The 26,319-nt window shown below is 36.9% G+C and overlaps 1 protein-coding gene across 18 annotated transcripts in view; it reads right to left on the bottom strand.

Annotated features, from left to right (window-relative positions):
- The window catches only part of ADGRL2 (adhesion G protein-coupled receptor L2), a 619,307-nt gene that overhangs the window by 165,532 nt on the left and 427,456 nt on the right, over positions 1 to 26,319 (bottom strand). Inside the window, exon 1 of one of the 18 annotated variants that reach the window (XM_053214310.1) lies at positions 22,709 to 22,855. The exons of 13 other annotated variants lie outside the window; for them this stretch is intronic. The gene's annotated coding sequence lies outside the window, so the exon portion shown is untranslated. Of the gene's footprint in view, positions 1 to 20,811; positions 21,061 to 22,117; positions 22,277 to 22,434; positions 22,639 to 22,708; positions 22,856 to 26,319 lie in introns of those variants that run through there. 4 more of the 18 variants (XM_053214307.1, XM_053214306.1, XM_053214305.1 and 1 more) reach the window with 4 other exon arrangements.

Here is a 26,319-nt window from a genome sequence, read left to right as displayed (position 1 = left end):
TGAAGCAGGAAGGTCACAGTTAGTGGGAAACTAAACCTGGCACTCAGCTCTAACCAAACTCCATTGAAATAATCCCTTGATGAAGTTTTTCTTTAAAATACTTAAAAATTTGGCTCAGTCAGTTAAGCGTCCAACTCTTGATCTCAGCTCAGGTCTTGATCTCACAGTCGTTGAGTTCAAGCCCCGCGCTGGTCTTCATGCTGGGTGTGAAGCCTACTGTCAAAAAATTAATGAATAATAAAATAAAATACTTAAAAATCTAATGGAATCTATGAAAACAATTTTTAATTTTAAATATTTTAAGCTTTTCAAATATCACAAAACATGAAGTCATATGAAAACCATGTTAAGTATGCCTGATAAATTTGCTTTTAAATAAAAACAAGACTGGGTAAATTTTTAAAAAATGGACATTTATTTTCAAAGTACACTAAAAATAGAAGAAAATTTGTTTTTCTGTAAAACTTTTTGACAAGGTAGGCTTCCACAGCTACACATTTGCCCAGCAATATTTTGGATTTGGAGAAAATACTATTTCCATCCGTAAAAGTTCTCTTAAAAGTGAAAGTTTTAAAATAGAGGGCAACACACTTTACCACTATTCTGAGCAATGAATGGAAAGATTAAAATCCACACCTCTTTTCTCCTCCAAAATTATGGGACTGACATTAGTACTCCAATTCACCACCAATTTGGGTGCTTATATCTCACCTCTAGATGAAAAGACTGTAAATTTCATACTGGGAATTACACTTCAGTCTCTCCTTGAAATTACGGTATCTGATATCACCTATAAAGCATGTGGCATTGTAGATTATTTTCTCTCTGATATTTATGTTTTACTGTAGTTGCTGAAAAACCATGGCAACTTCCAAATTCTAACCTTCCACCCTTACTCAGACCAGCATTTGCAATTTAATCGACTTTAATATATGGATCAAACATTGATAATAAATCTAAGCAGCCTGTTTGCAGAAAGATATCTGAATATTAAATATGAAATTTAACAGGTTTTAATAATTAGACTCTGTAAATTGCATAATACATATATATATGTCCGTCCCAATTTGGGAAGATGCACTTCTCACATAACACTCGTCAAACTAAACACAAGAAATTGTTCTGGCATTCACTAAATTAAAATCTTGAAACCCTACAGCTACAATGTGCAAATGTAGATCTTATTAACACTCTAAATCAAGCCATAGTTTTTATTCAGTTTCATATAATGCAATTTACAGTAGTCTTCTGCTGTAAATGCAAGAACACAATGAGATTTTAATCAGATTCTACTGTTAGTCACTAGAAGACATTTTGGAAGGTAGACAACCACCACCCCCCCCCAAAAAAACTACCATTTCATAATTAAAAGATAAAAGTAATCCACCTGTGATTCCACTGAGACAAGAACTGTGGAAGAATGGCTCCTTATGTACCAGAAAATGTTTCTAATGCTAAAATTTAGGACACCTTTAACAAAGCTTATACGAGATACTACATACTATTTTTTCAGTTTGCTAAGTGACTAGATGATTACAACATGGATTTGTTAAAATATCTTGTCACAGTAACAATTTTTCTTTAAATATTTTATCTCATGACCATTAAAATGTCTTTTTAAACATTTCTATTATTTTTTATGATTTCCTTTACGACCTAACAACAAAAATTCACGCGATAGTATCAATACCCACATTTAATTAACTTCCCTTTATTTCCTGTTGATTACCTTATGCAAATCTATCTTCAGCATTACTGGTCAACCAGTGGAAAAAAGAAGCCAGCCTTCATACCAGGACACAGTTCTGACAAGTCTCCTCTACTGACTTCCTTTTAAAACTGCCAATATATGGGAGGATCCTAATCTTTGCGATGACTTGGGGGCAGGGATTTTGAGCTGTGATTGTAGGTCAGGGAGAAGAACTACAAAAAAGAATTCTACTTGCATGGTTTCCATATGGTAATTCAATCAAACATCAGATTATAAAAGTAAAATGAAGAAAATATTGATCTTTTTACTTAATCACACAGTAAAAGTGTAAAGATATTTTCAGGTGGGTGGGGAGGCATCAACATTTCTTGTTTTCATTGTCAGAACACCAATATTGATAAAGACAAATCAGATCAAACACTGATTTATGTCCTAAAGAAGATAGCAACACAAATAGAAAACCCTGAGCAGAACTTTAAAAAAGTAGGAAGAGAGAAACTCCCAACAAAAGTAAGAAAAAATAAAACACATCTAAAGAGTAAAAATGATGCCAAATAACACGAGCCACTTAAACATATGAACCAATGTGAACCAAATTTAATCTGTATCAATAAAGATAATATTAATAATAAGCATTTACTGAGAGCTTTCCATGTATGAAGCTCTATTAAATTCTATGATAACAGCATCACACAATTTTTCTCTATTATATGGAAGTAAGAACACTTTGATACCACTGAAAAATCAGTATTAACTCTTTTATTATTACCATTATCTTTCTTATGTCCATGAAAGGAATCTGAAACTGGTTAGGTTCTAGCCCAATTTATTGTAATCTTCATTATAATAAATGATAACTGCTTATTCAAAAATATATTGAAAGCCTACTCTGGGTTAATAACTGATGATATATGCTGATAGGTGCGTCTGGTTGTTGTTCAGCCTTGTCACCCATAATTAACCACCTATAAAACCTAGAAGTTATTGCTGGGTTTAAAGAATTGAAAAGCTACTGTGGAAATGATTTCATTATTCTTAATAATAAATAAGATGTAGCTAGGAAATTTCCTAGGTACCAACAGAATAAATACATAAGTTCATGATAACAAAAGAGAAAGCCACAATAAAAACAAAAATTGTAATGAATTACAAAAACAAAACAAAAAACCTTTGAGGGTACAGAAACTCCTAAGCTTTCCAAAAAGAGACAAAGCTTGTATCTAAGGAAACCGAGGAATATCAAATTAGTTTGTAAAGAGTTGTTAAGAATGTTCCTAAAATGACTCTCAACAAAGAGAATATATCTCAACAGGTCTAATCATGAGAAAAGTATTCTTTCATAAAATAAAAGATTTCTCTCTAACCTGATTATAACAGCTGACTTTTATAGTCTTACCTTGTAAGAAACTTCACGTGAAATACAAACCAACTGGAAACCTAAACCTCATAGCCTCAAATCCACATAATAAAATTCTTCACTTTAATCAGTATTTGAAGAAACACGAGTATTATTTAAAACATATACAAGTATATACTCAATATTTTTAGAAACTTCTCTAAAGTCTGTAAAATTATTATTTTTTCACAAATATCCATTAGAAATATGTATATCAACTTGAAGCAATTTTTTTTGGACCGCTGGTATTATTCAGGCATAATGCACGCATCTCAAAGTATGGGCAGAAAAATGGGCTCATTCCTTCTCCCTTGCTCGCAAGCAAGTAAATGGCAGGAATGAGTAAAGTCCAGAATCTATGTTTCATTCCAATTCTTCCTCTACCCCGCATTTAATCGGTTGCCAAATTCTACCATATTACAAAAGTTTTCCCATCTGTCTATGGCCATTGTCTTGCACCTAGACTGTCATCCACACCTTCTAAGTAGGTTCTATTTCCTCCATTATTTCCCCTGCTCTAAGTTATTGTTTATGTCACCTTGAGAGTTAGCAGTTACATGTAACACTTACTTAATCGAAAATATTAACACCTTTTTTGGCCCAAATGCAAAGTCTAATTTTAGCAGAGTAGGTTCTTTACAACCATGTCCCAAACTAACATCTCATTTTCATCTCCTTCCATCTGCTATGCAATTCATACCTTCCATACACATTCTCCTTAAGGCACCGTATTTCTTCCTTTATTTTCTAGAGCTTTTACCTCTGACCTGTCCTCCTCTCCAAAAGCCTGCATCTGCCGAAATCATTCTCTGCCTTTAGGTCTACCTAAATGAAGTCTCTTTTTTCCATACGACTCATTTTGAATTCACTCCACCCACCCTATTTTCCACAGCCTTTCCTCTACGCTTCACTTTGGCACGTCACTATAGTGCGCCTTATATTATAATTATTTGTGAAAATGTCTTTTTCTCTCATGAGATTATAAGTACCTCTTAGAGAGCAGTCCTTACACAGCACATTTTCCCAGGCAGGGCCTTAATAAATGGCTGTTGATCCAAAGTGAATAAAATTAAAGCCCAGAAGTTAATGGATAACTAGATGAAGTGAACTTACAGATGAAATTGTTCTTATAAAGGATAAAACATAATCAATATTGTAAAACACAGACCTTAAGACCAATTCAAGCAAATGCATACTTCTGGCCTGGCAATTTTGGCAAACTCGGTACTAGAAATTCTCACATTTTTAAAACCACATGTGCTGCCATAATAACCTCCGTGGCATTGTAGGAAATCAAAAATAACATCTTGAAAGTAAAAGCCAAAGCATTATAAATACCATGAGTTATTAAAGTAAATCCAAGCCTTCACCTGTCACTTATGCACATGCCACATTGTCAAGAATGATTGCTCTGAGCTACAGAAACATAATGTATTTAAGAGAATGTACCCACATATGAAATATCAGATGCTTCAAAAGATAATTTGGGTTTGACTTTTACTTTAATTGGACTCTCGAAAGAATTGTTTTATATAGTAAGACATTCTTAGTACTGTGTATCTTAAATACAATTTTATTTATCAAAATTGGGAGTGAGAAGTAGGACAGTGGAAATAACTGAAATGCTCTGGCTTGGTGATACCCTCTGGCTTGAGAAAAAACTAAATTGGACAACACAGAAGGGTGACAGGCTGCCAAAAATTGAGATTTACTTCATCAAATTTACCTTTATGACCTTAGCTGTACCTTATAAATGTCCCTATAAATGAAACATCAGCTTAAGGAGGTTTAATTAGACTAATACACTCTTGAATACAGTGCCAAAGATGGAAACACCTGCCTTTCCACTAAACAACCAAATACACCAATTTCACTATATTCTGAAAGATAAAATTACCACTATATTTAGAATTAAAGACAACTTCAATTTTTTAAAATTTGTCATATTTACATATATTAAACCAAAAACTACGCTGTTCAATTATTTTATCTGTAGCACAAAATCAATAAAACTCCCAAGTCCATATAAATGAAGCTCACTACTAAAGATAGGGAGCTTTTAATTTGCACTGAATTGTTCGTTAAAATATTTTTCAGTCTATTCACACAAATCTTGCAATAGTTAAAAAAAATGGACTTAAGTCCTGCCGTTAAAGCTGTTTCTATACCACCATGACAGGTGATTTCAAAAAAATTTAACCTGGATGTTAAATACTTCAATTTCATCAATTTTTGATTGTATGTTAAAATGATGTAATATTGAAGCTTTAATTAGAATACTCCGCATTGAAGTCAATTTAATAAGTAAGAAATTAATTTTCAAATAGATAAGCGGAACTTTAGAAAGTCAGAATGGTATAGTTGTGATTCTGTCCAAAAGTGAACCTTTATAAGCTGTGTTAATGAAAATTTTAACTATTTAGCTAAAATTATATATTGTTTCCTGGAATCCTTCCTAATATATTTAGTCTGACTTTCCAACTACTTGAATTATTGATACGTGTTACAGTTCCTTACCTAAACACATACCCTTATAGAGGGCTGCATATACTTTTCACTCTTTTTAAATCTCTTTTATGCAATAAATATAATGTCAACAAATTCAAATGGCAAAATTACCATCAAAGTTTATTTAACTCTTAGGTTCTAAAAGTCAATAATAAGGAGAGAAAATTAATAAACACTTAGGTCTTACACATAATGCAGTCATTCTTAACTTAAGATAACAGACAACGCCAAATCTTCAGCCAAAAAAATGAGATCAAGGCAACACTGAATCCTTGGCCAAGAACATACACGTATATTTGCCTTACCATATTTTGGTTGAAACAAATATAAATGAAACAAAATAGAATGGCAGGCCAATCAAAACCATCAATTGTGCTATGTAGTTGCCCACACAAGTCCTTTTTTCTATACAAACTTTTTCTTTTAAAACCATCTTATTAACACAAATTTAATACCAGAATGGCAATAAATATAAATTTCTCAAACTGTCATTTAGGATGATTCAATGAAAATCTCCTACATTTTCTTTGAGAAAAAAAAAGTACATGGAATAAAGTTTTTCTTTTGTAGGTTGAACAAAAGTAGGCAAGTATAAAAAATCACTCATATATCATATCATAATGAATGACGGATTATCAGACCAAACATTAAAAGAATATTTTACTAGAGTTAGGCAATGCCAAACATGAAGGTATGGCAATTACCCTTTTTTTAATTATGGAGGACTTAATATATAGTAAGTCACATGGAAACAATCTGAAGACCACCACCATACGATTCCACATTAAATCAAAAACTTATACATTGACACTAATCACTAAATTGATACCTTGCTCTTTTTCGGAGGTCAAACAGCATCTTACTTGGGAAGTCAATTTTTTAAAATGTGTGATTTAATATTTTTTTTAAAAAAAGAGAAAGAGGGCCCATAGCCATCAATTCAGAAATGAATAACATCAAATTATTAAGGAAGAAAACATTCTATCAGAGGAAATATCAAAAATATTATAAAGCGATAAGTGGAATACTAAAAACATGTTCTTAAGTACAAAAAAACGCAGCAATAATTTTATAAATACATAGGAGTTGATGATTTATTCTTCATGAACAGGCAAAATCAATTTTAATAAAGTAAGCTAACAAATTAAGCCTATATTTTCATTTATTTTCAATTAAAAGTTAACACTGTGGTGATTAAATTGCAACCTTCTTGGTAATGTTCTTGATTTTTACAGATTTAACAGGCAATATAAAGAATGAGGCTACTAGTGTATGTAATCTACAAGAGTCTCAACATTCTTCAAATACACAAGTAAAAAGGCTACTCAATTTAATATTGTTCTAAGGAGTTCTTATTCTCATATTTTAGGAATATTTTAAACTATTAAAAATCAGTTCTAAATATTTTTTAATGCAACTCTAGAAAATGTGAATTCTAACTTTCTTAAGATTTGCTTCTCGATTTTTTAATCATGTAACATTATTAGCTGAATAATACATGTTTTAAAAAATATCTTTTCTTGTATACTGAAACCAATTATAGGTTTCAGGCTGAAATGTCAGAACTTAAGCACTTCTTCACATATCAGTAACAGAAGAAAATTAGTTTTAAAAAATAAAAAACAAACAAAAAACAAATGGGAGGTACGAGAGAGTGACTACATTATTAAAATAAGCAAAGCATAAAAGTTACGTTTGACCATCAAGTTCATTATAATTCCATGTCACCATAATTCAATGAGATATTTTATAAGCACTAATCATGTATGAAGAGTACAAAGATAAAAAAGTGCTTTTAGAACACATTCTTCAATACCTTAATGTAGTGCAGCTGTTATCTGAATCCCATGTAGCAAGAGCTAAAACAAAGATTTTCTTGAAATGTAATTCAAATAATTTCAAAGGTCCAGGTACTTATTTTTTGTATTTGCCAACAGCTACTATGGGCCAGTAATTACTACTAAGAGATAACAAAGCATCTCTTACGATGCTCTGACAAGTAAGAAAATACTGGGCTAAGCTATTTCTTTGAAACTAAATTTTTATTTCAGGCCTCTGATATGAGTATTAACAACTACTTTTCTGCTTTGAATTGTATTTGGTCAAAACAAAAATGCCTTTCAAATCAATATTCCGATTTAAAGAGCACTGAATATAAACTAATTTTTTAAAAACATAAATATTCAATGAGTAAATGGCCTTTCTTTTCCTTAATTGTAAATCTCAAAAAGACTGTTTAAATTTATTTTAAAATATGAAAAACATATAAATGAGACAAAATTATCCATGAACAAAAGCATCAATGTTTTTATTTCCTTAAGATATGTGTTTATTTTTATATAAAGGTAATACAATCATGTTTAAATTACTGGAGAAAAAAATGTGCAATCTTATAATTTATTCTTTTTTAAAGTTAATAGAAATTTGATATTCTACGATTTTAACATTTTCAATCTTCAGTGCAGCTTTGAATTGGCAATATCCTATGAATGCCAGAGAATCACATTATATAAAGTGTACATAATAAAATGTAGTCTTCTAAACCTTTGTTAGATTTCAATTTGATGAAATCTATGCCTTTGAGAAATATAAAAGCAAAGAAACTAATATTGTTTATCCATTTTTAGAATTGAAATGAAGGCATTTGTTTTTAAATTCTGGTAATAAGGCAATATAAATTTTTTGTTTTTTTCCAGCACAGCTATTAAAACATGCAGATTCATAGTTCTGAATTCCAGAGTCTTCATATAGGTACACATAAATTTTGAATAAATATTCTTTAGGGTTTTTTACATGTTTTGCTAACTTCCATTTAAAATGTCAGCATGTTAAAATATGTCTCTTGGTTCAAAGAGAATAAAACATAGCAAATTTTTTAACAGGAACTTCCATTTTTATAAAATGTATATTAAAAAAGATTATTTCAAATCTATATTCATAACGCATACTATCTTTATCTGGAGAATTATTCCTCATATTATATTCTACTCATAAAATAGCTTATTTTTTTAAAAGCCAATCTACTCAAATAGATACAGAAACAATACATACACATTTACTCAACATCTATACAAATGAGCAAAGGATATAATATCATAATTAATATTTTTATCATTCAATCAAGAATATTTGATTTCTATCAAATATTTCTATCAAATATTTGATTTCTCTGATAACTTACAAAGAACGTCAGGGCTATTTTAAACTGGTAAGCATTCATTGCCAATTAACTTCCCTGTCATTAGCATCACCAATCTAATACCAATAATACTTTTACAATCATAAATTAACTTTTCAGTAACACATTTGCTTTGCAATGGATTCAAATTTCACGACTTTAAAAGCCACTCAGTAGTCTACCTCCAAATTTAAGACAAAACAAGTAGAACTTACCCTAGCTGTGCCTTTCCAATAACCTCACAGAAGTTATGCACTCTGTGACAGTTACTGTTCCTCACGTAACAATTTTCCTGGAATGAATTCTCTAGTAACCCTTACCTCTCTGTGAAGGGAGGTGTGATATTTGAGGGAAAAGGGTAATGAACTGTAGTATCAGATTCCATTTTCCGGTGCCTATCATATTTAGCACCAACAATGATAAGATATCTTTGTTTATTTAAGACAATGAAGTTGGCAGTACAGGATTCCTATCAATAACTCTATGGAATAAGAGCATTTGTATACTTTTGTAAAAACATACCATCATTATCTTATTGAAGTGTATTTGCTGTTGCTAATATCCTTACCCTGGTATGAAAATGCTCTGCATAAACATAGCATAGACTTGTTAAGATAATACATGACCACGCTGAGAGGTTAATACTTATATAAAAGCCCATGCCAGTACCATAAATCGCTTTATTAGACAACAGTTTCCTTGCTTAGAGGGTCATTCTGTGTAACAGTAACAATCTGACTTTTCACATTAGTAAAGCTTAGCTAATAAAACAGTCCCTAACAATGAATTTCATTAAGAAACAAAGCCTCTTAAAATACAAAATAAATATTTTTACTTGTCATATCATTCCTTGGTAAACTACGGGGAAAAATGAACTATTACATCTCTTTTCAAGGATGCGTACAAGGATAACCCTTCTTTTTTTCCAACAAGCAAATTCTGAAGTAACATTTTTACTGAAATGTAAAAATAAAAATAAATAAGCTCATTTTTAGTATAACTTCATATTCTATCCCATCCTTAAAATTCCTGGCACAATTACGCATATGATATGAAAAATTTTGTTCACTGAAAAGAACCAAATGCCACTAAAGGCATTTGATTCATCCTGATTACCAAAACACCTGATCGCAAAACTCTCAAGTATTTGAGTATCTGGCTTATAATTTCTTAGAAATTTAGCTGACACAATGTTCATAAATATAATTCAGTTTTTTAAATTAAGTACTATCTATCTTGCCTGCGTTCATTTTTTTCCAAGTTAGTCAGCAATTTTCTAAACCATTTGATATTAGGTCCTTATTGGTAGTTTCCCTGTTTAAGTGTCACTGCACTAATCGGTCCATTATTGCAAGTAAAAGTCATTAATCCAAAGTGATCATTTTTGTTTCAGAAAACAGCATATACAACTCATCTAATTTGATCTCCTAATTAAATGTAGAGGAATAGAATTTACTACTTACTATTCAGTGACCACTTTGTAACATTTTACATTAATCTGGAAAATTTTCTAAAAAATCCAGATGTCTCTTTCAACAATTATTAGATATTTAAATAAGACCCAGTTCTACGGACATCCGGAGCTTTGGCCAATCATAAAAATAGTTATCACCTCAAAAATGAATCTGATTCATTATCTTTGTTACCTTTCAAGTTTCTACTAAATAAGGAAAGGTAAAAAGCACATTTGTGATCTGTGAATACAGGAAATGATAAATACTTGGGCATTTAGTATATTAAATTTCACTATAAATTTCACTATAAATTTCACTACTTGGCTAATCCCAAATACTTTACTTTCCTTAGAACAATTTTTCTCAAAAATTTTAAGTATGTCAAAAATACAATTTTCAAAAAAACAGTACCAACTGATACTGCCTTGATTATTTTATCTCATATACAAGCTCCCTCTGCAGGTAATAACAAGGGTTAGCAAAAATATCTGAAACACGTAGCAGTTGCCTGGTACAGATGCAGGTCACCATTGTATAAAAATCTTATTATCGAGAGTCTCCTCCTTACCAATTATCTGATTAAAATAACTGCTTCTGAAAATTTGTGGTTCAACATGATTATTCTTGTCCCTCAGCTTGGCTAAGAATGCAGCTTGAGAAGACAGGATATACAAACTTTTCAAAGTCACCCAAGAGTCACTCTTACAAAGTGTATTTCAAGGAAAAGAAAACATTACCTTGCTTGCGCAGCACAAGCCTGAAATGACAGACCACCCAAAACAAAGCTGTTCAACACGTTTATCTGATGCATCTTCTGATCCCAAAGTAAACAATCAAAGGTGGTATTTTAGGATTGACTTCCATTGAAAGATAAAAGATGAATCTCAAATAAACGCAGTTAACTTCTACATTCTCTTCTTATTTAGAATAATTCTAAAACTTAAGTCAGGAAGTATTTACTTCTGAAAAAATAAATTTATTTTCATTAATTCAGTATAAAAAGAAAAAGAAAAACTGATTTGATTCGCAAAATGCAAATCCACTATATATCCCTTCCATAAATGTCCCTTCCATTATATATTTTTTTCAGAATCTGTTTTAGGTTTCCCCTTACACACTCTCCTCCTTACTACATTCCTTTCTTCGGGTACACAGAGATAAGGTGCACCTCTGCAAAGGGAACGGGGTAAAAAGGCAAAGAAAGTTAAGAGTGGTTTCAAAGTCTTGGGGGCAGTGTATTACCAAAAAATTACTGTTGGACAATTTGATGTCTCCCTGATTTCTCTCTTCAAACATGTACACGCCACCTTTATAACATACAAGCAGTGATTAGAAATTTGAGGCATTCAGTCTGACTTCTCTATAAATGAACAGACAAGCTGATGAAGTGTTTTTTTTAACTAAGATCCTTATCAAATAAATGTAAATTATAAAAGATGTGCTCACTTTCATGCTAAACATACAGAAGTATCAGTTAAATTTCTTTTCTACTTAAAGAAAACAAGGTTAAAAGGTTAAAGGGAAAGGCAACTTATAACAAGCAGCATTTGTAGTGAGTTTTGTACTTAGAAGAAAAATCTAATTTTTTCACTTATATTTTTAAATATTCAGACCTAGTTTAAAACCAAAGACAATATGAAAAGTGACTTCCAGCAGGGCTATGGGTACCACAACATTTGCAGCAGAAAAAAGGAAGGTGGGGGGAGAAACCACTATTACTCATCTATAGAGCCATCCAGAGGAAGCACCTAATATCCAAATATTATCCTTCTCATGACATTCACGGAATTTTGAAAGGACAAAAACAGTTAAATGTCCTTAGTGAGAGTGAAAGGTCTAGGACATCATAATTCTAGTATAATTTTTATTTGTTGATGCCTATAAAGCAAAATGAAGTGTTTTAGAATTACGCCCACCTCTTTTAAAATGGAAAACAAGATGCATAGAGTGAATCAATTCTTCATTTAATATATTAAGCCTTTTTCAAATTCTTCAAAACTATGCACAATCACTTGGATACAAATGCATAAGCTTACATCACCAAAATTAATGCTTCCCAAACTGTCTTGGACATTACCCACAGCCAAGCCAGGAATTTTAAGAATTAAAACACATCATAAGCATCTCAAGATAAAGAGCACAAAGATGAGTGGAGAAAATATTGTGTAAAAATGTGTTCTGTAAGTTCTAATCAATAAACATAGTCATAAACAGTAAAAAATGGTAGGCTTTCAAGGCAGAGGAATAAAATTTCTGTGTGGAAAGTACCAATGGAATAAGGAAAATAGTAATTCCAAATAGAAATACGCTGCTTCAAAGTAAAGACACAGGGAAAATCATTTTTGACAGATTTTTAACCTTAATTGCAGTTGAGAATTGATTAACTAAATATAATCTACATAAAACAGAAATGTATCAACTAAAGACCTTATCTAAAATCTTACAATGATTCACTCATTATACAGAGAACGGCTGGAACAGTATTCCATTTTAAGAATAAATGTTTAAAATTAGAACTTTCTTTATAAACAAAACAGAAATCTCTTTTGCTCTCTTTATAGATGCTATTTACTATCCTTTACAAGAGGAAGCATTAGTCACAAGCAAGGTCACCTAGCCCACCCCCCCAAGACCACCCCTGCAGCCTAGGACCATTTTTGACAGTAATTGGGGTTAGATTATTCTGTCATCGAAATCCAGGGCAATAATCTGTTTGAGGCATGAGCTGATGTAAAAATACCTACAAAATGAGACAAAGTGGGGGTAGCACAAGCATTTCATGATCCAAAGGCAGTAAATACCTTTGAGAACAAAATAGAGATTAACTAGGTCATATCATTTTCAAAATCAGTTTAAAAACAGATATTTTAATTGTACATAGAAAAAGGGTTAGTTTTGCTCTTTCAGTTATTAGATAATATACTTTAATTCCTTTCTTGATCAAATATATACACACATGTACATACATGAGCATAGAATTTATATTCTTTTCCTTTGTATATATATCAACATTTATTGACAGCTATTGGCTATTGATATATATACAAAGGAAAAGAATATAAATTCTGTGCTCATGTATGTACATGTGTGTACATATTTGATCAAGAAAGGAATTAAAGTATATTATCTAATAACTGAAAGAGCAAAACTAACCCTTTTTCTTTTATGAAGAACTTCATGGTGCATTTTTCATTATTACAATGGCTAAAGATATTATTATTCATCTAGAAAAAGATACAGGGTTGTATCTGGTTTTGTTCGAGCAAAATAATATGCCTTTGAACTGATAGAGGTCTAAAGTTACCCACCTTTTCAACTTCTTCCATCTCTCTGGCCAAGAACTAACAATTCATTTTTATCTGTGTCTTTTTTCTACTATCAGATTAAAAAACAACAACAGCAACAACAACATTTTTGAAGTTACTTAATGCATCTTAAGCAGAATTAAGATTTGGTCATTATTTCCGAATGTTAACTTCTGCTTAACCTGCCTGCTTTGTAATATTTATATTTTTACTAAAATATTGAATCTATCCTTATAAAAAGTCTCCCAAAGTTTTTCTGTGTTTTTGGTTTTGGTTTTGGGGGGGTTGTTTTGTTTTGTTTGCTTTAGGCAGGCTTCTTTTAAGGCAACTAATTTCAATACTGAAATTCAGAGATTAAGGTGTAATCCCTGTGCGTGAATCTTAATGTTTATAACGTACTCCTCACAGATTGGAAAAATCAATGACAAGACCAACAGGGGCCCGTTTTGCTCAACATAGGTTTTCTTGTCAGGTAGTGATTAATGCTGTGCTCTGTAGAGGGAGACATTACATCCGGGCTAAAACAGACCTAAATTTTACCCTCAGGCAGAAATCTGATTTAAACATCTCTATTTAAAGTGACATTTGTCCTCCCTTTTCAACTGGTTTCCCCAGAAATTCCAGGAAGTTGACTTCATGACCTAAAAACAGCCGGGTGGCTGTGAGCAGCAGTTGTGCCTGTTCTCGCACTTCGGGAAATCTGGGTGCCAGAATGAATCAAGGTGGTCATAAAACAGGTGCCCCGCTATCCTCTAGGATGAATCCCATGCCACCTTATTGCTACAAGAATTTAAGACTTAAAATTCCTTACAGTTCTAGAGTCAGTGGTAAAAATTTTTCAAATGTGTTTTGTTGCTGATAATAACCTAGCTATTCGTACTGATGGACTAAGTTTCTTTCGATTCCTAAAATTACATCTCATATTTCATTACACTCATCTGAAAGATCAGCTGATTACAAATTCTAGAAATCCAGAAAAGCAACTACTACCAAAAAAAAAAAAAAATCTCTAAAACAAAACAGAAGATGCAAGTAGAAACGGTTTCTTGTACATCATGTAATACCTTCCATAAAAACAAAAAAGGGAAAGCAAAAAAAAAAATGTTCATATAACAAAAGTCACCAAGTAAACAAGACATATGCATATTAAAACAGGCACCAATATCCTTACACTGTGAAACATGGTAGCTTTTGATATTATTAAGCAATTTAGACACTGTTGGCAAGTTCCTACTAACCAAGGTAATCTAATTTCTGTTGCTTTTCAATGTAAATTGATTTTTTTTTCTTTTAGCCGTTCTGGTAATTGAACAAATTTATACAACTGTGATGGGATTTTACTTACCACTACACAATGCATAAAATTCTCTAAGAAGACAAACTATATTACTTCATAAAACTGCATTTTTGTTGTAATTAAACAAATTGTATTTAAACTTGCTCTGTACTTCAAAGCAATCAATAGTATTTTGCTGTAAGCTGCACTTTATTTGCAGGTGTTAAGCACTAGGCTAGGTTCCTTTATTCCATCTACCTTTTTTTAAGATAATTTTTATTGGCAAAATAGGAGAGATTTTTTTTCTTAAGAAATAAGTGTTTAAAAATCATTTCTTAAGAATATATTAGGAAGTATCTGGAGATTATTGCCTACATTTAGTCTATTAGATAAATGACCGCAAAAGATTATTTTAAAGTATTTTTGGTTGATTAAGACTTTTTCTTATGACACAATGATCCACTTAAAAAACATCTACTTACATCAACATAGCATTAAGAGATCTTCAAAGTTTATAACATACACTTAACAAAACCTATACACTAAAGTCAAAATACCACATTGAAGTCCTGAAAAAAATTTAGGGATTCCAGACCCAGTTATATAGTGTCTCCTTTACAAGTTATTCACACTTAGGTCAAGAATAATGTCATCATTTTAGGATTCTAATTTCCTAACTCCAACCATTAACTATCTCTGTGTTAAACAATCCATTTCTTAAGTATTTTCTTCAGCATTAAAAAAAAAAAAAATCACTACTTGACCAATGTTGACTAGCAAAAAGATTTCAGAGAACAGTCTCAATTTTTCTGATAACATCAAGTCTAATTACAGTAATCGGGGTGATTAAATACTTTTCAACCTTTCAACCTTCAATCAAGAATTATTTGAAGAGATGAATATTTAGGTGGGGCTATACACTAATTAGTGTTATGCAAGAGAGAAGTTAACTAAGCTATGATTTTAATCTATGTTTAAAATAGAAATGTTTTAACTTTCTTGAAAATAGTTACAAAACAGTTATCTATTTAGGTAATGTGAACTAATATTTAAACAAATTACCTTAGGAACTGATATGACCAAAACATAAACAGGATTTTGAGGCCTCTTGAGGTCTAGAAGCTAAACTTGCTTTTTTAACGCTTGATCAAAATCATCAGTTTGCAAAATTCTTTAGCTAGGTATTTCTGCAAATAATCTGATGAACCTTTTTTCATAATCCCACATTTCAATTTTTTAAATTTTGCTGGCTTGAAAAGAATTTTGCTTTAATTTTACCTGAACCTGTTCTGCAGAAGAGCAGACAGATATCAAATGTGTACCTCTCCTTCAAGACTCAAGATCAGATGCGGTGAACGTGAAGAGGCAAAGTGTACAGTCTTTGAGGAGACTTTTCGTAAAAATAGCAATCCTGAATTCTTCATTCACTACATTCTTCAAATTTCCAAAACTGTATTTCATTCCTGATCTAAATACAGTTAATCTGTGTTCCTAAATACCAGCAATTGGGCAAGTGTTATAGATTCTTATTAAAATGAAAACGATTTCTCTCAGGTAGGTATAGTGTGCGTAGCCCACACCTTAGACTACATTGTAATGCTCCCTTCATCTCATACTACATCTGTCAATAAACTAAGTGTGATTTGAGTATTTATCCACAAAAGTTAGGTCAAATAAATATTTTGATAGAAAATACCGCAATAACATTTTATTACTATGGTGTACAGATTTCCAGTTACCTCTTGACCTTCCCAACTTCTCAATCTTAGCTCACATATTCCTATGTTACTTAAGACATTAAAATATTATTTTAGATCTTTTAATAAAATACAGAAAGCCTCAATAATGATCAAATAAAGATCTAACCTTAAGTAAACCTTGGTTTTAATGCTCTCCTCTTGCTTACTTTAGGAAAGGAAACGCCCAGAAGCTTGGTGTTAACGTTTCTGCTGATTGTGAAAATTACAGCAATAAAAAACTCCAACTCCTTGCCTTAAGACTTTTAGTACTACTTCCATGTGAGATCCGTATATTTAATATTAGTTTTTATAACATTTGGAAGTTTTGTTGTCTGCTTCGATGTTAGTCCATTAACAAAGCAGAGTGAAAAGCCTGAAAAAATTATATTTATTGGCAATTCTCAAATCAAAACCGGAAGTAATTGGTTTGTTCTACCCCCCCCATGACTTAATACTCTGATTTCCCCAACTACCTGCTCCCAGAGCTATCTGCATTTCTAAATTCATTTTCTGTTGCCAACACATAGTAACCCACAATGATTGAAAATGGCAGCTGAAGTGCTCCTACAACACATTAATTTTTCTCTAAGTAGTCCAATTTTGTCATTGAAATGTTGAAAAATCTTTTCACTGCATTTTACACCTTTAGAGATTTGCTGAATTCAGGGTCGCCATCATATAAAATGAAGAGCAATGTTTTCAAGACAATTTTTAGATTATCGCTAATAGCTCTAAAGGATAATGTTTTCTTTATACCGCTCTGCATTCAAAGCAGACTAGTTAACAGCAACTTAAGTGCAATAATAGCAATTACATCAATGTGGGCATTTTTACCTCAAAAGTACTTCTTAGACAACTGAAGGGACCAGATAAATAATAAATAAACTATCATAAAATGATTTCAGGGGAATGATACAATTTGAATGCCACTAAAAAACCATCTGAATAAAGAATCTTATTAAACTAAAACCTAAAAATGTTAGGCAATTAATGATACTTTCCCCTCCAACATTGTTCATCACAGTTAATCTTCACTATTAGAATAAAACCAAGGAGTCCGAACATTAATTTAAAAAAAAAAGCCCTTCTCTAATGAAAGAATATAAATTCATGTTCAAAATCAACCAACCATCAAAGATAAAACTATAATAAATATGGGTTCCAAAACCTTCTCTGAGGTTCATTTTCATCTTAAAACCAGGCTTTAGGAAATCTTAAGCTAAATAAATAAAAGCAACGCTTGCCCAGAAGTTGATGAAAAAGTTATCCCTTGACCCATCTGCTTGCCATAAAATGACCCAAATGACCCAAGTACTTGTTCTCGTTTCTTCACTTACGGATACTGAGTTGTTAAAAGAAATTCAAAGAACATATCTATCTGCAAATGTAAAAAAACACTAACCAATATGCTATAAATATTAGCAAAAATAAACCAACTTTAAGCTGAATTCTTGAGTTTACGGTGTTTGATAAAATACAAAATTTTGGAGACAAATCAATATTCAAAAAGAATTACCTCTACTTAAATAGAATTCACAAATTATCTGAGTATCACCTAGGACCCTTTTTCAAATGCACACTTGCTGTAGAAGTTGCATTAACAAAGTTCATGCTGAGTTTTTAATATTCAAACTCTCCATTGATTTTTTTCCCTTTAATTTAGCAAGTGTAATGAAAACTAAGTTTCCTAGGCATAAAAATGAGTGTCCCTTTATCACAAGATCTCTATTGTTTTATAGACTAATTAAAAGCCTTTCTTTCCCATTTTACTAATATTAACAAAGTGTAGGCCCTAGAAAAGTATTAAGTTAGAAGGAAAAGCTTTCTCAGTCTCTTCCACTGAAGGGACCCCAAAAGACAGGCAACAGTGACTATCATAAAATAAAAGGTCACCCTTTTTCTAGGAACAAACCATTTATCAATAGAAAATAATTGTCTTGCCATTTGCAAGGGCTCCACAGCAATAGACAATGTTTTTCGCTCACATAATTACAAAACAGTGAAAGTTCAGAAACACAGCCTGAATCCACCTCCCTATTTTTACCCTTTACAATTCTCATTGCCCTTTGGGCCTCTGCTTGGAAGCAAATGGAAGACAGGCTGAAGTTTTCTCAATTGAGCTGAAGCTAAGAAACCTTTGATATGCTAATAGTCCCCTTCAAACGGTAAGAATTCACACTTGCATTAATTCAAACAATTTGTGCAGAATGATGTGAAATGGCACCTCTTTTAGAGGCAAGCAACAAAAGGAGAGAATCGGAATGTCTGAAGGAACTAAACAACAGAACATTTGTTCTGCAGTATTCTCTCTATCATGCATAAATTTCCTGGAAAGTGGAGGGAGGGACAACAAAAAGTTCCACAACACACCTGAACAGAAGTGGATTTTCTTCCGTAAGGTTTTCCAAGTATTATAAAGAGGCTAAATTTAAAGTTTCAAAGTTACCTTCTTACCTAGGTCAAGAGTCCCATAACAACTTGGAATGTTGCTTAAGACGCTTCACAAACCATTCTATTTTTCTGCTATGGACGCATATTGCCTCTTTAGTACCCATCCTTTAAGGTTTGCCCAAGATCAGACTTGATTTAGTAAGAGACATCCCAACAGGCAATTATTTACCAAACGGATGTGACTTTTTTTCATTGTGCAACTCGACTTGAGCAAAGGGCAAACTCGGTGGGGCCCGTTCCAGACACAAACACTGACAAGGGAAATGAATGAACCAACAGCGCCCGTTAAATATACGCCTCTGGAAAGAGGAAGAGAGAAGTACATAAACTGTAAAGGCTGCAGAAGAAAATTTAAGAATTGGGGAGGGGGTGGGGAGAAGAGTGACTTAGAACCTGGCCTTTGTAACGGAAACCATATGGTTGGTGGCTGCGGCTCAGACGCTCCCAGGCTGCTTGGAGGAGCTGCTAAGCAGCCTGACACCTTTCAAGAAACAGGAGGAAAACATTTCCTCGGTCTGAATCCGAGACGACACAGTTTGCATCAGGAAGAACGGAATGAGAGGGCCCGGGAAAGGGGGAAAGGATGAGGGGGGAGGAGTCCATGGAAGACCAGGAAAGTAGACGGACACCGCAGGACCTGTCCCTCCAACTATGCTTTTAGAGGACGGAGTGAACAGAGGATTTAAAAAAAAAAAAAAAAAAAATACGCGAAAGACATACGTTCCTTAGCCTCCGATCAGCGTCACTTTGGGCACAAAGTAAAGCTTCCAGCGATTTTCCCTAACCCCAGCCCCGCAGTTTGGCGAAAGGAACAAACTTTACTGATCCCAAGCGAACGAGTCCTGCAAGCGTGCCTCCCCACTGCTAGGACGCTTTTGTCGCTTTGCCCGCCCTCGCCTCCCTACCAGAGGGGTCGGGTCGCACCAGCCAATCAAGGAGCCCACGCTCGGTTAGCCCGGGGGTCTCCCCTTTCCTCGCGCTCCTCCCACGCCTCTTCCTTCCAGCGGATCCCCACTCGGCACCCCCATCCTACAAACCAAGCTTCCCGAGATTCCCAACCCCACAGCCACCCCAGGGACCCACAGCCGGCAACTTCTCCCGCAGGCCCAGAGCGGCCCGCTGCTGCCCTCTCACTGCGGGTCCGGGAGGCTCTCTGCCCTCCCCAGGGCCCGCCGGGTGCCGGCCCCCGTCACCCGCCCGCCCCGCGGGGCCGCCCCTAATCGTTGCCAGCACCCGCGCCGGCCTGGCCACATCTGGCTGCGCTTTGCTGTCATCCTCGCCTCTCCACACCACCTAACCACCGACGAGAAGAAACAACACCCCGCAACAACTGACCCGGTCCCTCCCCCACCGCCCACTTCCCCCGAACTAGCTCCCGGCGCCCGGCCTGCGGGCTCCACTTACAGCCCGGGACAGGTCTGCAGCGGGCGGGGCGGTGGGGGGGACTGGGCCCCGCACCCCGAGCAGATCGGCCCCTCAGAGGGCGCGCCCCACATCTCCCGCCCCAGACGGGCTGTAAAAGGGCGAGCGGCACCTCCCGACCCAAGCTTTCAGAAAATCAAAAAATGCATAAACCAATCCTACTCCCCTGACGCCCCCCTGCAAACAGACTGAAGCCTAGAGAGCGTTACAACACCTCCCCCGAGAAAAGGAGAAGCTGGCTGGACGGGACTGGAGTTCTGCGTATCGATTTCCGAGGAGAGGAGGTGGGGGGAGGGGGGAGCAGCAAGAGCGAGCGCGAGTCTCCCCCTCCGCCCGGCCGAACATAAACAAACAGCCGAGCCCCAACTCACCCGCGGCTCCCTCCACCTCCAGCATCCACCCCCGGGCAGGAGGCGGAAAGCAAACAGGTCTCCGAAGCCCGGCACAGAGGCACATTGTTCGCTCCTGCGGCTCTTACCTCGGTCTGCGAGCGCGCCCCGGGGGCGGGCCGTCTGGCGCGGGGGGCCGCGCGGGGAGAGGAGCAGAGGGCAGCGGCGACCCCGGCCGGTGAGGGCCGAGGCCGGCCGCGCGCGGGTTGCCGGCCGCCGAGTCCGCGCCGGAGGCAGCGCCGCGGCTCGCCGGCCGGACGCGGCGCCGCTGCTCGGCGCGTCCTCCTGCTCGGCCGCCGCCGCCGCCTCCTCCAGCCAAGCAGCCAGCGCCGGGCGGCTCCTGGGGTTAGGTCAACATTTTCCCGCAGTTTCCCACACGCCGCTCCGCGAGAGGGGTCCTTTACACACGCGCACACACCCCCAAACCGAACGCTCCCTTAGCAAAATCAAAAATTCGGCAATCAGAGCGAAAGGGGTGGCGGAGGTAAAAGCCCGAGAGAGGTGCGCAGACTTGGGAGTCCCCTCGGAGCGGTAGCCGCGGGAGGGGCGGGCAGACGCCGGAGGCGCGAGGCCAACTCAGTTTGTCAGGCGAAGCCCCTCAGCCCGCCGTCCGCGCCGGCCGCACTGGCATCTCTCGCGCCGACCCTGCGGCCTGGGGCGGGAGGCAGCGGCGGCCCCTCCTCACATTTCGGGACTCCGGGCCGAGGCTGAGCGGTGGCCGCTGCCCCACGAAAAGCAGAAGGCGAGGACTCGGGCTCGGGGAAGCAGGGAGGTGCACGGAAGAGCCACGCCACGCACAGCTACGGAGGGGAGCTGCCCCCAACAATCCCAAGGAATTCTCCGGTAAGCTCCCGATTTCGCTCCGGCACCTCTGCGAGTGTGTGTGTGAGCAGAGAGAGAGAGTGAGAGGGAGAGAGAGGGAGAGAGAGGGAGAGAGACGGGGGAGCGCGAAGTCCTGACACAGACTCTCGGCGAGGGCTGAACTGGAGTCACCTCCAGCCTCCTCCTCCTCCCCAAATCCCCACCTACCTACCCCCCCTCCCCGAGTCCGACTAATCATATAAACATATTAGCGTGTACAGCGGCAAAGGACAAATCTCTCCCTCCTGATTTTTCCAGCAAGGGGCTCAGGCAAACTCTAAAGAAGATTACAGGCAGCTAAGTACAAAACGTGGAGCAGATAATCTATAACTCATTGCCGCCCAATGGCCATTTTCCACTCCATTTGAGCAGCTGCGGCGGCGGTGCGCCCGAGGAGGGGGGGAGGGGAGCGAAAGGGGACACTCACGGGCTCGAGCTGTTCGAGTGGCGGCGGCGGTGGCCAAGCAGCCGCCAGAGCACAGGCCGGCCCCGGCTCCGCCGGCGGGGCGGCCGCAGGGCTGTCCGGGCAGCGGCGGCAAGGGACGCGCGCACTCGGCCTCGGAACGCGCCCTGGAGGCGGCCTGCGGCTGCTGGAGCCCCTCCTCTGCCTCCCCGTCGGCTCGCCACCACCACCCCCCCCCCCCCGCCCTCAGTCCCGGGCCTCCGCATCCAGCCTCCCCCCGCCCCCCGCCCCGTCAACACACCCATTCAACCCCGACCCCCAAGCCCCCAAACTCCACTCACTGCGCGCTCGGTCCTCCGCGCGCTCCTCCGGCGCGCGCTCTCCATCCTGTCCACACACACGCACTTTAAAAACATTTATTTTATTTCTGGAACCGGGTGAAGGGTATTTGGGAGAGCGCGGCGGAGCGCGGCGCTCGGGTCTCCGAGGCAGGGCGCAGGGGGCTGGCCAGCGGCTCGAGGCGGGGTGGGGGGGCCTCCCCTCTTCCCTGTAGGCCCCGGAGCTTTCTCCTTGCCTGCACTTCGGAGAGGCGCCCAGGATGCGTCTTTTACCCACCCCGTCTCCAGGTTTTCTCTTTTCTCCACGCAGCGAGCCGGAGGCTTCGAAACTTTTAGTTTCCGCAGCCCTCCTTTTGTGTGACTGCTCCGAGGAGAAAAGAACGTCTGTTCGCCGCGGTTGCCTCCGTCCGGCTGCGGCGCGCGGGGGACGCTCCAGGGTTAATGCGTCTTTGATACCTGAGATTTCCGGCGCGCTCGTTAATGAAAGTTACATTTTTAAAAATTGCGGTGACTTTTTCTTTGTAGTTACACAGACCTAGCCAAACTTTGACTTTATTGACTATATTTCACAAGAGCGTTTTGTTTGTTTTTGATTAAACCCACCAGGATAAGCAAAGGAAGGAAAGGAGACTACAAGGCTCTTTACTCGCAAGTGCATTCATCGTGCTGTTAGGTCTGTTTCCCTCATTTCCTTACATTGAAACTGCTTTTGCTCTTGTCCTCTGACCACACTTCCTTGCCACTTCTCTGTTGGTAGTGTTGTCAGCAAACAGCCAGGCAGCTCCCACGATGGACCTGAGCTTAAGGGAACAAACCACGACGGGACAAATCACGCTTGAAAAATATTGTAAAGCCAGTTTAAGTGTCCTCTGCATACGATGAAAATCAAAACTGTTTTTTTTTCTTTTGAATTATAAAATCTCTAAGCTGAAAGTCATTAAGTTTTCAGATGTATTTCTCAGTCACTGATACTACTAATGAATGCAGCCATCAATTAAAGAAGCGTGTTTGCATTGGTTTTCAAGAAAAACTGATTCATCAAGATTTAAAACCTCTAGAAAATAGGATGAAACTTGAGCTTCTTTGCTTTCAGAAACTATGTACTTTTTGTTGCTGCGGGTATGTTGCAGTCATCATACTTCAGAAATCATTTCAAACAACAATGTTATTAAAATGTCAACAGCAGATCGTTCAAAAGACTTGAAGACTCTAAATACCTATCAGTATTTTGTCACAAAGCCAGATATTTGCAGTGCTAAAGTAAATCCAGCTATTGGTCAAGTTTGTTCTCAGCTTGTAAAAAATCATAAGTTAAAAGTACACATGTGCAAATAACTGAAACATACTCTTTTGGTTGATTCATTATACTTCTCAAAACAAGAATCCTTGATGATCAAATTTGTTTCTACTTAATGTATAGATGTTTAAATAATCTCACTATTCCAAAAGATAAGAGGAGCTACTCAGAGCATTTGTACTTTAAACTCCATAAACACTCCCATTTGGAATTTCTTAGATAACATAATTCAAATATTATCGACGCAGGATACAAGCTAGTCTGGGGGGGAAAAAAACACATGAAGAGATGGTGTGAAACCTTACTATGTACCTAAGGTTTTTAAATCTGTCAAAATTATACATACAACAGACCTACCTAGGAAAATTAAACCAGGCTACTTTAGTTGAAAAGAGGCAGAATTATAAAATTCTCAGACCTCAGGGGTCATTTATATCATCTTCTCTGGAATTTAAAATTGTTTTATTCAAGATTATAAGCCAAGTATGTCAAGTTAATAATAATCCACATTTACTGAAAAATGATAGCCCTTTCTTTTGTTCATCTGTGAAGGTTTTTCACTCATCTGGGCATGATTCACAAGAAGCCCCAATGAGTGCATAGATCAGTCTAATCCTATTTTCTTTTGGGAGGCAAAACCTGGACTGAAGTTTTTATTTAGTGAGCTTAGAAAGTAATCAATAGAATTTTTTGACTGAATCAAGCAGGCCATATGTTGGCTCATTTACTTATTTATTTAACTCTCTCAGAAGGAATTTCTGGAAGAACCCACTGTCTACATTTCATAGGTCTGACATTCTTTGATGCTTGGGACCTAAGTGAGTCACTCTCCACTATGTTTCTGAAGAGGCTACATCACAAAAACAAGGAGGGTGCATAGAAGGGGCAGAAATTGTCGGAACTATAGGGAGTGGAAAATGCGTCATACAGGTTTTTAATTTTAATTCAGTAGGACGTGTATTTTGTAGAGTTCAAAGGGTTCAGCGTTTTTCCTAAGAATATTATAAGCTGGCTATGTTTTTAAAATTACAGCTAAATGTATTCCTTCTCTAGGATGTTTTAAATATTAAAGAATTTTTAATTCTTTCCTTGCATTTTACACATAATAATGCTTCAACTTTCTTTGTATCCACAAAAAAGAATGGAAAAAGAGATTTTAATTGCATTGATATATTCAAGATTAAGCTGTTAGCCACAAACCTGCCATTACAAAGGAACACTTAAATGACACATACACATCCAGAAAACGTAATTTGCCTGACACTTCATGACAATTCAAAACATAATTTATAACAATACAGGTGCTATGGTAGAAAAAAATGAGATGAGAAGCTTAATAATGTCTGCAGATGTTAGCAAGTTAAGGGAAGTCGGAGGATATTATGCATTCCCTAAAATCCAATCAATTTAACTACTCAATCTATATTATTATTTAAGTAATGGCAAAATCATTGACTTATTCATAATACAATACTTGCTAATTGTTTTAAAAAATAAATTCTGCAAAGGACAAAGGAAACACCCATTTCCATTTGTTTTATGTTAAATCAACATCTAACCACTCATGGTGATTTCATTCAAAGAAAACAGAAGGAACTCGTTAGCTTATGTGGTTAGAGAGATTGATGGGCTTCAAACATTTTAACCATATATGTTTTTTCCAACTGTAGAAACTCATGTTTTTAATTTAAGCAACTTTAAGAAACTAAAGATTATTTTATTCTATGTATTCACATACTTCTGATAGAGAAATTATGCTAATTTTTAAAGCTATTACCATCCAAGTACCTTTGTTTAAAGGAAAATGATGAGGTACTTGTCAAAATACAAGTATGAATAACAAGTTTGGGTACCAAATTAGAGAATCTGAAGAAGTATGAAAATGGGCATTAGAATATTGTGGTGAGTACAAACCAGTAGAACACAGTAAGTTAACTTCTTCCGACCCCACTCGGCAAACTTAGATATAGATAAGGCAGTTCTATTTCTTTTTTTTTTTTTTTAATTTTTTTTTAACATTTATTTTTGAGACAGAGAGAGACAGAGCATGAACAGGGGAGGGTCAGAGAAAGGGAGACACAGAATCCGAAACAGGCTCCAGGCTCCGAGCTGTCCGCACAGAGCCCGACGTGGGGCTCAAACTCACGGACCGTGAGATCATGGCCTGAGCCGAAGTCGGACGCCCAACCGACTGAGCCACCCAGGCGCCCCTAGATAAGGCAGTTCTAAAAAGGGCAACGTGGAGGTGGACTTGGGTGGACTGGGGGGGATTGGGGCCTTGATACTGGGCCCAAAACTGTAAGTTTGAGCTACACAGGAATAGAGAACTATTAATGAGAGTAGGCGTATTCGTTATGGGGAGTATGTTTTTGCCTGTGGTAAGAGCGCTGTGAGAGTTGTAAAACAAAACACGTAAGTAAACAAGTAACAGGTGAAACTGGTCTAACTTCTAATACAGGAACGGAAATAAAATTAGCTAGATTTCACCCTAAAGTTAACCAATTCCTGTTTCTTTATCATTACTGCTCAGTGATGCTTAGTGCTGAAACTAGCTTTCCTACTCTAGAAAATAAATCTTTTAAAGGTCTAGA

The sequence above is a fragment of the Acinonyx jubatus genome, chromosome C1, assembly GCF_027475565.1.
Source record: "Acinonyx jubatus isolate Ajub_Pintada_27869175 chromosome C1, VMU_Ajub_asm_v1.0, whole genome shotgun sequence".
NCBI lineage: Eukaryota > Metazoa > Chordata > Mammalia > Carnivora > Felidae > Acinonyx > Acinonyx jubatus.
The sequence above is the reverse complement of the archived record's forward strand: the minus strand, read 5'-3'. Positions and strand labels throughout refer to the sequence as shown.